Raw genomic sequence first — 12,834 nt, forward strand, 5'->3', positions numbered from 1 at the left:
ATACAAATATAATTTAACTCACCCTAGTTAAGCATTATCCATTATATCTCAATTAGGGAACAATCCTATGGCTGCTAGACACTGTCTAGAGGGCCATAGGATGTTTTGGTTTCTGGGATCTGAGGTTGGAATGAGGGCCTGGCTCTGACCCCGAAGCCCAGAAACCACACTTCCTGCCCGCTCCTCTGCCCTGTCATAGCCAGTGTGGTTCTCTCTGCATCAGCTATGTCTCAGAAATGGAGTGTGGAGACAGGGAAAAGTGGGTGGTCTTAGGGGTGGGGTAGGGAGGAGATTGTGGAAGCCATGTTATGCAACTTCCTATGCACATCCTGGCCTCCTTTCCTTCCCCTCCCCAAAGCTGTGGCTAGAAAGGCAAAATTGCCCATCTAGCCGAAAATGCAAGGTGGCCAGAGCATGGCGGCAATGATCACTTCTGCACTCTATCTCAATAATTTTTAATTTTTCCCTTAATTGTGTTAATTACCAATAATGTATCAATTCCTGAGTCATAATGTAGTATTACCTGTCCTAAGGCAATATCTGGGAGGACAACTGAAATCAAAGTTCTAAACAAAGTAGATGCAGAAATCCATCGTTCCTGTTAATTATTTGCAACAACTATTGGAATATATATCAGAAGAAGTACTTTAGCAGCAAAATTACTGCTTTCAGAGAGTGCACCTGGTGTGTGTGTGTGTTTTAAATTAAGCAATGATGTTTACCATTAGAAATTCATTTTTGTAACTGTGCATGGGGGGGCGGGAGAGATGAGACAGGAAGATGTAATCAGAAAATGCTGTAATAAAATATATCAAGATCTAGTCATCCAGGTATTGCCTTCACCCAGAACAATAATTAATTCATACTCTGTCTCCAGTGTGGGCAAGAGAAAGTACACAAACAAGAAGAGTCCCCCATCCCTTCCAGACCTTTGTGCTGCCAAATTCTAAATGAAACGAAACCAAAGCAGGAGCTCAAAAAAATGTGATTACACTGAAACTTCAAAGACTATAGCTATTAAGCATATGCTTCCTAAATTACAAGTTAAGTTGTTGGCAAGCTCTCTTGATATGGTCAGCACATGAGCAAATAAAACAGCACCTAATTGTTGGGAAGCTATCCTAAGAAAAAAGCACATCATGCCAACCACCTTTTACAGGGAGTATTTTAAAAAAGAAAGTTGGTGTATCTAGAAGACAAATGGCTTTATAAGAAAAGTTTTGATAAGCAGTGTCAGACTGTATTGATACAATGGACTGAGTTCACATCTACCATGAGAAGTTATTTTCTGGTGGAGCTCCCAGGGGCTTTGAACTCCCAGAAGCACTGCCTTTTCTGAGCATAGAAGGGCCTGTTGGTCATGGGTGGCATTTGCAGGTAGAATGAGAAAGTAGGTTGCATGGGGAGATGAGGTAGAACTGGCTAGGATGCGAGATAGGTCAGATGTACTTCCCCCAAAATTACCCTTGAAGTTCCAAAGTTTGTAGTCAGAAAGAGAAACTTAAGGAGGGCGACCTGGTGAATCAGCAATTCTGCTTCCAAAGTTCTCCCCATGCGCCTTGTTTTCAAGCAAAATTTTCGGGGGTTCTGTCACCATCGTTGCAAATTTGGCAGTGCTGGAGAGGCAGTGGGGGCCACAACAACACTGTGTGTGTGTGTGTGTGTGTGTGTGCATCTGCCTGCGGCCCATGGGCCATGTGTCCCCCACCTGTGGTGTATAGGATTATAGCCAAGAATAATAGGCACAAACTCACCATGCCCCTTACCTATTTCTTTCCTTCTAAAAATGTATGTTAGCAAGGGCATGTTTTTATCTTCTATGTCATCCTTTCCAAGATGATTTCTGTGTGCTGTTGTAAGATGAGATGCAGGAATGTAATATGCTACTAAGGCATAGATGTCTTTTGACCATTTTAATTTGCTCTAATAAATTCTCTTGACTGACATTAGAATGATGTGGTCTTTATTCTGTAATTAACAGTCTAATAACTTGCTATAAGGAGAAAGTAACTTTTAGTACATTTCCTTGTTATTGGCACTTCAATTATTTTTTTAACAATGTGCTTGCAAGCAAGGAACTCCCATGTCCTTGGTCTTGGATCCCAGAAGTAAGACACAAAATGTGTGTGTGTGTGTGTGTGTGTGTGTGTTTAAATGTAACTAAGGCTGCCATTTTGGCATCACTGAAATAAAACGACTGAGGATAGAAGTACACAGGACGTAATCCTTAGTTAGGAAATGTTAAGTACATCATTCCCTTTTCAGGCTTACATTAAAAACAACAACAAAATATTGCCTCACTTTCAAGGTTTTGCCAGTGTTGGCTTATGACTTTTGACACTTTTTTGATACTGGATTTGTAATACCTTCTAAAAATTGCACAGTTATTGCAAAATATGCAGCCTATAAAATGAAAATAGAAAACCAGACAAATATCAAACAACTAGAGAAAGGTTGGAAGAAAAATTGTCATAGAAAAATACGTATTTCTACTTCCATTCCCTATCTCAAAAGATAATGCTATTAAGAAAAATTCCATTTGAGGAAAGGTCCTTCAGAGAAAGAAGGGCTGTGTTTTTGTTGCCTAAGAAAGGAAGAGAGATGAAAGTTTTTGAACTATCACATAGTAAACTCAAAAATATAGCTTCCTGTTCAGCTTCTTTCAGAGAAAGTTTTGTTATACCATTGGTATCTACTGTGCTATCAAGAAATAAGGAGACCAAGAAATCAAAGAAAAGAAGCAACATTCTCAGTGCGAGACATCTTCTGAACTGTGCTAATATGATTGTCTTTCAATAGAAGACTCTTCAGGAAATGTTAGGACATGCAAGGTAGTTAAAGTTAAATATTCCTATCAGATTTTTTTTTTAATTGAGAAGACCATGGGTTATATCCAATGTTAGTTTAACTTAAGTCCCATTCATTTAAGTGGGTCTACTCTAAGTAGGACTAACATTGGATACGACCATATGGGCCATCAGACATTAGCATATAATCGATACAAAAATACAAGACAGTTTACAAACCAGGCAACATGACATCTGATATATGTCAGAGTCAGTGTCGAATCATGGTTAGAATGTCAGACTAGGTCTAGTGAGACCTGGGTCCAAATCCCTATTCAGGTTACTGGGGCCAGTTGCTATCAGCCCAACCTTAAGTCACAGCCTATCCTAACTCATGCATTTACTGTGAGGAAAAAATGCAGGGTGGAGTAGAACCATGAGATTTTTGTAGGCAGGGGAGGATGAAAACACATTTTGCATAAGCACAAAGCTTAGACTTTAAATTATTCCAGAACTTTCAGTCCAACAAAGCATGAATGTAGTTTCTTTTTAAAAAAATCAGATAAGAACAGAGTTCTGCTGGATCAGATTAGTCCAGCATCCCGTTTCCCACTGTAGTCAATCAGAAGCTCTGGGAAGTGCACAAGCAGCAGAAGCTAAGGCAATAGCCCTTTTCTGCTGTTGCCCTCAGCAGGTGGTATTCAGAGGCATGCTGCCTCTGAACTTGGAGATTGCATACAGCTGTCATGACAAATAACCTGTGCTCCATGCATTTGTCTAATTCCCTCTTAATGCCACCTGAACTAGAGATAATCACCACATCCTGTGGCAGTGCATTCCACATATTAACAATGTGCTGTGTGAAGGAGTGCTTCCTTCAGTTATTACACCAACTCATGCTCTTGATCTCCATTGTGCTGATTTCTTGCTGAAAATCATGCCTGCCCTCACTGCTATTTGTTCCCAAAGGTGCTATTTACTGTACTCAGCACCTTTGTGGTCAAATAGCAGCCTGGCGGGAGTGGGGAGGGGAGGATCTTTGGCAGGAAACAGGTAGAGGGCTGAGAGCAGGATTGGGAGCTTGCTGTGGATTGGGGCCCTTCAAATAGCCAGTTTAAGGATTTTTTAAAAGAAAGCTTGTTTATTATAATGTATAGTTTGGCCCTCAGAATGAAACATGTTTTCTGGGTACCAGGAAAAGCCTGGAGAAACATGGAGTTCAGAAAGCTGATCCATCCAGTACAACAGGGGTGGGCTGAAAGTAGATCACCAGATGTTTTAGACTTGAACTCCCAGCATTCCTGACCATTGGCCATGCTGGTTGGGGCTTCTGGGAGTTGAAGTTCCAAACATCTGGAGATCTACCTTCTGCACACTTCTGTAGTACAAGATATCTTGTATTTTTTAAACCTGAAACTTAAAAGACATTCAGAATCATTTCCATGTTTAGGATCAGCGTGTAAGTCTCTAGAAGAACTTGTCAGCTACTGTCTATGCCACTGCATGAAAATGTTAGTGTGAAAGGTTTTATGTGCCATTTAAAATATCCAGGTTATTAATCATTTCACTAATGGGTAAGTTGGAATAATTGAGGGTGAACTGTACTAATGTGTCTGTAATTTTTAGTACAAGTGACAAGTTTGGCTGGAGCATTTCATACTAAGTGTAATTTTTGAAGAGTCAGGGAGCTTTGCCAAAAGTGCATTAAAGAGTGATAGATATATTTCTTGAGTACCAACTCTTTTCCAGAAGCCAGTAGAATGCTAATGTATTAAATGCTTAGTTCTGGTTTCCTTTCTTAGCTGATTAAATGGATCTTAATAACTGTATTCAACAAGAGCCTGAAAGGATAATGAAGAACATACCCTCAATTCCAGATCTGATATGGTAAAGGCAAAGCCCATATACTTATTTGCTTGTTGTAGTTTTACAGATAAAGAATAGAAAGACTTTACATTACATGCTTGGGGTGAAATAAAGCCCTTTAACATGTGCCTAGAACATCAGTAAACGTATTGCCACCTACTCCCTGGACTATGAAGAGAATTCTGTCAAATGGCTATATACTTCAGGCCTCTGCAGTAACCTCGAGGTCATTTCAAAATGGAAGTGAGAAGGACCTGCACTTCTTTTCAGCCTTGCCAAGAATGCACTGGCTCACAGAGTCTGTGGGAGATGGCCGGGGTTCTCCTCAGAGAGCCACTTTTACTCTGACACTGTGGGTCAGGAAGGTGGCAGGTGGCGGTGCCCCAGAGCGATGCCATGGGGGGGGGGATTACTTCTGCTTGCTGGCCAGCCAGAATGCTGGGAAGTGCCACAGCTGTAGCCAGCGTGAGGAGGTGGGGCTGAGAGGCACTGAAGAGCACTTTGAATAGCTCCATGGTGGGAGTGGAAGGAACAACAGAAGACAAAGTGAGAGAGAAGGAGGGCAGGGATTGGAGCACAAGAAGGAAAGCAGGAAAGACAGAAGGCAAGGAAGTAGGACGAGCAGGAGGAGACTATGCAGGACTGGAGGAAGAGAGAGGAGGAAGAAAGAGGGCCCAGAACAGACAAGGAGGTTCCAGGCCAACCCCAACAGAACTGGAAATTCCTACAGGCACTATTCTAGCTGGGGCAGACCAAAGAGCCCCTGGCTAGCCACCTACTGAGAATTTGGTCAGAGTGTTCAAGCTGACAAGGGGGAAATGGAGGGACCTGATCCCTCTGTCTGGGAGTCCTGATTGGAGGACTCTACAGCCTCTACGTACTCCTTCTTACTTGACTTGCAATTTCAGAACACAGTCTACCCAGACTCCTAGGTCCTCCTCTGGAACTTGCGGCGGTGTTGGCAACCCAGGTGGGTTTGAGTAGAGACATGATGGAGAACTCTCTGGAAAGGAGCTGCTGCTCAGCCCTGAGATTCAGATGGAAAACAAAACCTGTGACATACCTGGGAACACCAGTTTGGCTGGTTGATGCAACTTGGTTCCATAAGGAATACTGAGACTATAACAGGAGGGCCAGTGGTGTAAATGGGCCGGATCTCTCTCTCTCTCTCTCTTGTATTTCTCATCATTCTCCATGGGGATCAATGTGACCTATCTGGTTCTTCCCATCAACATGCAATTTTATCTTCACAATAACCATGTGAGAAAGGTTGAGGGAGATGGTGACTGGCCCAAGGTGTCTGGGTGAGCTTCATGGCTGACCAGGGATCTGAACCTGGTTCTCCCCAATCCTGATCCAGTCCTCTGACCACTACACTAAGGGCACAATCCTATGGGGATAGTTGGCCACCTCTGAACTTGGAGGCAGCTGGCTATCTAATGCAGGGTAGGAGAAGCACGGAGGAGATCCTCTCCTCCGCACTCTGGCCTCCCTGCATTTGTGGCTAGACAGCTGATTTCGGCTCTCTAACTGAGGTTCCTTGGAGCGGGGGGGGGGGGAGGCTGGACGGTGCATAGGAAGTGTCATACCTGCGCTTGCATGTCCCTCTCCCAGGAATGCCCCCTTTTCAGTTGCTCTGCACTGTTCTTCCAAGTATGGAGCCAGGGATGAACCGTGCCTCCTATGAGGTGGTGGGGGAGGGGGAGGGAAGTCGGATTCCTGGAAAAATACTTTGGCCATCTAGACATTGTCTAGTGGCCGTAGGATTGTGCCCTAAACTGGCTCTGTACCACCCTTGAATATGAGCTGCCTCATCTCCCTCCAGAGATGGCTGATGAGCACATCCCGTGGCTGTGTAAGCACCCTCACCTAGACTGCAGTAATGAAGGGACCAGGGGATACAGCAAAAGAAGCTTGCAGAAGTTACCATCTACAAGCAACTAGCACCCAGGACAAGTGCCCCATTTCTCTAACACAGCCTTCCCTAACCTGATGTCCTCCAGATGTTTTGGACTTCATTTCCCATCAGCCCCAACCAGCATGGACAATGGTCAAGAATGGTGGGAGCTGTAGTCCTAAACATTTGGAGGTCAGCAGGTTGGGGAGGGTGACTTTTTTTTTCTGAGAACATTTCTGAGATTTTTCTTTTTTTTCCTCACCTCACCCCTCTGCCAGAAAAAGACTAATTGCAGAATTTTCTCAGAACAGTCTCCACCACTTTGTTGTGGTGACCGCCATTCTCTCCTACCCACCCATCCATCATGCCCTGGAATGACACTAGATCTGGGGCATTATAGAGGATGCAAAGAAAAAAAAAAACCTCAAGAAAAAGGAAATAGTCTTTTGTTGTTGTTCAGTCATTAAGTCGTGTACGACTCTTCGTGACCCCATGGACCATAGCACGCCAGGCCTTCCTGTCCTCTGCTCTCTCCCGGAGTGTGCTCAAATTCATATTCATTGCATTAGCTTTGTGATACGTTCCATGGGGTTTTCTTGGCAAGAATACTGGAGTGGGTTGCCATTTCCTTCTCCAGTGGACCACATTTTGTCAGAACTCTCCGCCATGACCTGTCCGTCTTGGGTGGCCACGGCATAGCTTATGGCTTCACTGAGTTATGCAAGCCCCTTTGCCACAACAAGGCAGTGATCCATGAAGGGGAAATAGTCTTTAGCCATTTCTAAACAAGGCTTTTATTGTGCGCTCTTGACTGGCCACTCACAGAAATTTGCAGATCCATTACATGACGTCACCAACCTCCAGGATGTTTCCTGACCTTTCCCCTGGTCATTGTGCAAAAAACAAACAAACCCAAACCAGAAATATGCTGGAAGTTAAAAAAAAAGAAACGCCTGGGTTTTTGGCAGCCACTACATGGTGGTGTTACATTACAAACAATGGCAAGCCCAGTACGGTCCAGAGGAAATGGTGTTTTCACTTCTGCCTTGTGAAAAGAGCACACATCACGCCGAGGGAACAGAAGCAAAATGCCCCGGTAAGGCTGTGGAATTTCCTTTAAGGTAGAGACACCCTTTGCTACTGTTCCACCAATGAGAAACAGATGAAGAACTGCTCCTCCTCCTGGAAGAAAGTGGTGAAATGGTCCCCTCAGTTTCTCTGCACATTGGGTGGAGAATTTCAAGAAGCCATATTCCTCAACATTTTTATATTTGCTTTTTCTCTACAAAGCTGCAGCCAACATTTTAGACTGGCCTTTTATCCCCTCACCCCCTATACATGGTGTTGTTCTGCTTTATTACGCCTCATGTCCGCCACACTGACTGTAACCACCGCTTTCCTCAGGAACGCTAGTTTCATTCACTTCTTTCCTCTTTTCCCCCCACAGAAGTGATCTTTCTTCTCACAGTGAGGCACTGACCTTTCTGGAGAGTATGACTAATCCTACAGCTTTCTTCCACAAACAGCTCAACAAAATTGCAATTCTTATTTCAAGTTGTTTTCCTCTCTTGTACGTTGCTTTTCTTGACGGATTGCTAGTCTCTTGGTTGCTGATGAGTCCTGATGCACCTTGGGTTTAGCTCTGGTAACAGAGGTTAGGGCGATTCGATGTGCCTTCATTTCCTTTTCAGTAAGATGGAGAAATCTCATCAGCTTCCCCATGGTCAAGGAGAATCGGAAAACAGAAGGACGCGCAGTACAGAGTAGTTTGGTACAAAAGGAATCAGTGGTGGGGACAGGAGGACAAGGTTAAAAAGGAACAGGAAAGATTCCTATTCTGTATGACTCCTTAGGAGAGAAGAGAGGAGAACTTTTATCTTTAAAAGATTGACGATAAGCACATCAGAGCGTGGAATGTTTATCTGAGCTAATAGCTTACCCTGGGAATGGAAAGCCTTTTTCTTGACTGAACCAGCACAATCATTGTATCTTACAAGCAAAGGATTTTAAAATCTCAGAGCTCGGTTGGCAATGCTTTGTATTAATGATTGCTAACTGCAAATCAGCGTTCTAGTTACTTGCAAACGGTAAAGCTGTAATGTTTTATGTGAGAACCACTACAGACAGGAATTAATTATTTCTCACTTTGACTTAAGGGATGTCCCCCCCCCCCGCTTTAAAAAAAGAAAAGACAAGATTTGTATTTTCAGTTTAAGCTCTTGCTCCATTCCCTGCATACAAATATCAATCTGGGACAACAATAGAATTTCAACAACTGTCACAGTTCCAGAGTTCGATCTAACCAGCAGAGATCATGTTTGGGGAAATTAAAATAAGAAAAGCTATAGAAAATCATTCCTCAGTTGGTTCCAGACAATAAAAGATTGGTAACAGATATAATTTTTGTTGCACTAGATGGAATAATTTTACTAAGAACCAGAAAGCAGAGCCAATTTTAGAATAGCTATTTAGAGAAAACAAGTATAATTATACTAAAACACCCAATGGGTTGTATCTAATGTTAGCCCTACTTAGAATAGACCCATTGAAATGAATGGGATTTAAGTTAACATTGGATACAACTCATGGGATACAACCTATTGGCAACAGCTCTGAAGAAGTCTGTGTGAGATTCAGGTTGTCAAAAGCCTTCAAGAGTGGGTGAGCATGGTAGACTGTGTGTGGCTGCTTTGCAGAAGTGGGTCTGTGCACTGAAGCAATCCCATGACCATATGCTCAGGCTCAGCTCAGCCCACATCTCCTCAACTCACATTTCAGCCTGAGTCTAGGTTGCATGAATGGGACATTAGAGACAACTCAGCAGTGTAGAAACATGGTACAGCCCTTCGTGGACTGTATCATTTCAGATTGCAGGTGGGGGAAAATCAAGCCTGCATGTTTTGGGTGAAATCTAACATATCAAAAGTAAGTTTTTAAACGAGGTTGGCATGCATGAACTAGCAACAGCAGTTGGAAGAGGATGTGGGGGCAAACTTATCTACATGCTGGGATAGAATTACAACTATATAACTCACAAATTAACCATATTTTCAAACATTATTAAAATGTGCCAGTATTTACCACTAGATGTCACCACAACCATTGGCAGGTTGACTTTAAATAATACATGGCTTAGGCAGCAAAGCAAGGCCTACTTACCTAGGAGTAAGCCCCACTCAACTCAGTAGGACTTACTTTTGAGTAGACATGTATAGGATTGTGCTGTTTCTGTGTTCATAATATATTATTTTTCATTTTCTGCTCATATTCTATTTTTTTTGACAAGCCAAATTTGACGTTTAATTTAAATCAGAGGAGGGCAGGAATAAAAAAAAATGTTTTCTAGACTGTTAATAATGCAAATATTCTTTCAGTTGTTTGCCTAGGTGGATAGTCATTTCAAATCTTTGTGTGGCCTGCTGAACTCTTGTTAGTAATGATATCCAATGGTTATCCAATAGTGGCTATCCAATAGCCATGAGACAATTTTGGCATAACACAACATTTTAATAACTTATCTCAAAATAATGTTTTAAAACAGTCCTTTTGTATGGCTCCAGTAAGTTTAGAGATTGGCTGAGGATGCTGGATAGTAGGGCTGTGCACTGCTTTGGCCCAAGGCCTGAACACCGAATCGAAGCAGGCTGCTTTGGGTCATTTTGTGTGCCCCTTCTGAGGCGAAGCAGAGGGGGAACGAAGTGACCCAGAGCGGGTTGGGAGCTCTCCAAAGCACTCGGTGTGCTTCAGACTTTTGGCCCCCCTGGCCCCCCCTGGCCCACACCCCCGGCACCTCCAGGTCTTTACCTGAGCTGCCTTCTCTGCCTCCAGCTATGCCGCCAGCGCATTCTCTGCTGCCTTCTCCGCTGCTGCCATGCTGCTGCCGCCACACCACTGCTGCTGCCTTCTCCATTGCCACCGCTGCCACTGCCTTCTCCATCACCATGACTGCTGCTGCCTTCACCGCCGCCACCGCTGCCAGGTCCTGAGGCCTGGATGTGCAATGACTCTTCTTGCAGGGAGTCGCCATTTTTAAAATGGCAACTTCCTGGAACTTCCAGGAGGTTGCCATTTTAAAAATAGTGACTCCCTGCAAGAAGACGAGTCTCCGTGCATCCAGGCCTGAGTAGATGGCAGCGGAGAAGGCAGCAGCAGCAGTGGCAGTGACAGAGAAGGCAGCAGCGATGGAGAAGGTGGAGGTTGAGGCGGTGGAGAAGGTGGTGCGGCAGTGGGTGGTGATGGAGAACACAGTGGCGGCAGCGAGGAGAACACGGTAGTGGCAGAGAAGGCAGTGGCGGTGCAGTGATGGCGTGGCAACAGAGAAGGCGATGGCTGTGGTGGCGGAGGAGGAGGAGGAGGAGGCGGCCCAGGTAAGGAGCTGGGGGGCTGCGTGGGGGCGTCAGGGGGCAACCGAAGCAGGGTTCGCCATCTGCAAAGCGGCTTCTGAGTTGGATCGGGGGGTCCCTGCACAGCCCTACTGGATAGGTCTTTGTGCTAAGCAGCAGGAAGGTGCCATAGCTGAGTGCTAAGGCACATACTTTGCATGTAGAAGGTCCTAGGTCCAGCCCCTGGCATCTCCAGTTAAAAAGGGATCAGGGAGTAGCCAGCTGATGTGATAAACCTCTGCCTAAGACCCTGGGAAGCCACTGCGAGTCAGAGCAGACTAGGCTAGGCTAGATGGACAAACAGCCTGGCTATAGTATATAAGGCAGTTTTCTAGATAAAGACCCACTGGAAATCCCAATGCATGTGCTGGCCATTGGATTCTAACTAGTGCGGTGCCGAAAATTGCTCCCACATTTTTTTCGACCATTCTCATTCAATTTGATAAAAAAAGAAATTGCTTCTGAAAAGAAATACAAAGGAGGAGAAATTTTGGAGAAACTTTAATGGGTTGGGTTTGGGGTCCTTGTGCTTACCTTACTTTTGAGGTGGCTGAGGACTGAGCATGAGTGTCCTGTCTGTCATTGTACAATCATCTCCGTGGCAGCCTGTAGCCTCCTTGGTTTTTCGCACTTCAGTTAAAGCCCTCATGAGGAAGACGTCATGAGGCAATTACTCCCTTGGGGCTCTTTCAGTTCAGAAGGTGCAGGTGGCCTGGGAGGCTGCAGAGCAATGGAAAGATGTGTAACACAGAGAGAAAACACACAGCACCCTCGGCCACCTCGCAGTAACTAGGTAAGCTCAAAAAACAAATTCAAAATTCTTTCTCAAAAAAGTGGAAGCCTCACCACAATCGATGCTGTTGCTGCCACCTACAGAAGCAGTGCAATAAACCAAAAAACCTCAGGAAAAAAGAAAGAACCTGTGTGACAACCCCTGCCAAAAGTGAGCCCTACCTGTGAGAAACTGATGGAGAATTTCTCCTCCCCAGGCAAAATTCAGTGAAATTGCGCCCCCAATTTCTCTGCCCACAAATAGGCTGGAGAATTTTGAGAGGCCATTTGCACACAGCTCTAATTTTGACTACTTTTCACATAGCAAAGAGGAACTGACTGGCCCTCATGCAGTCAAAAGATCCCACAGTATTTACAATGACAGCTGGTTATTTTGATACAAGTGTATTTTTATATATGTGCATAGTTTCATGGCAATTAGATATAATTGCTACTTAAAAGTTCTAAGGCAGATAGGTACTATTAAAGTAGCTATTAGTCAAGTGGAAGAAAGGACATAACTGAATTGAATAGTCTCAGTCTTCCAGAGCACTGCTCATATCCAGAGGCAGAATATAGGCAATCATGCTGATCTGAAAATAGACCAAAAATTGATATCTGTACCTTCAGACACATTTTCTGAACTTTGACCCAGCTATAGACCACCAACAGTGGATTTTTATGTGTATGATCCTGTGTGTTTGCTCAATGCAGAAGTTGAAAATACTGAAGAAACATTGTACAGATCATTTGGGAGGGCGGGTGGGCGGCATTGTAGTAAATAGCCCTGTTGTTGTTGTTGTTGAAATAACCTTGGGAAAATATTCTCTCTTTTACAGTTCCCAGGAATTTTCACATAGGTTTTTAGTTGTTTGCTAAATCACTGAGCTATATAGCTCAAGATAAAACAGGCAAAAATATTGACATTTTCTATGGGCAGGCTTACTCCAGATCTGTAGAATACAGCAGATCATTAATCTTCTCTCACAAACTCCACAAGGCAAGGCCTCTGCAGAGTTTATTTGTATCTCCAGAGAGTTTGAGAGCACCAGTTGCGACTTGGTAATTAAGGCTGACTTCCATTTTACATTTTAGCAAGGTTTTCACATTCACACCTGTTACAATGAAACAG

This window comes from Heloderma suspectum, chromosome 7 (genome assembly GCF_057233095.1).
Source record: "Heloderma suspectum isolate Gila_16-S chromosome 7, 16-S_ref, whole genome shotgun sequence".
Classification (NCBI taxonomy): domain Eukaryota; kingdom Metazoa; phylum Chordata; class Lepidosauria; order Squamata; family Helodermatidae; genus Heloderma; species Heloderma suspectum.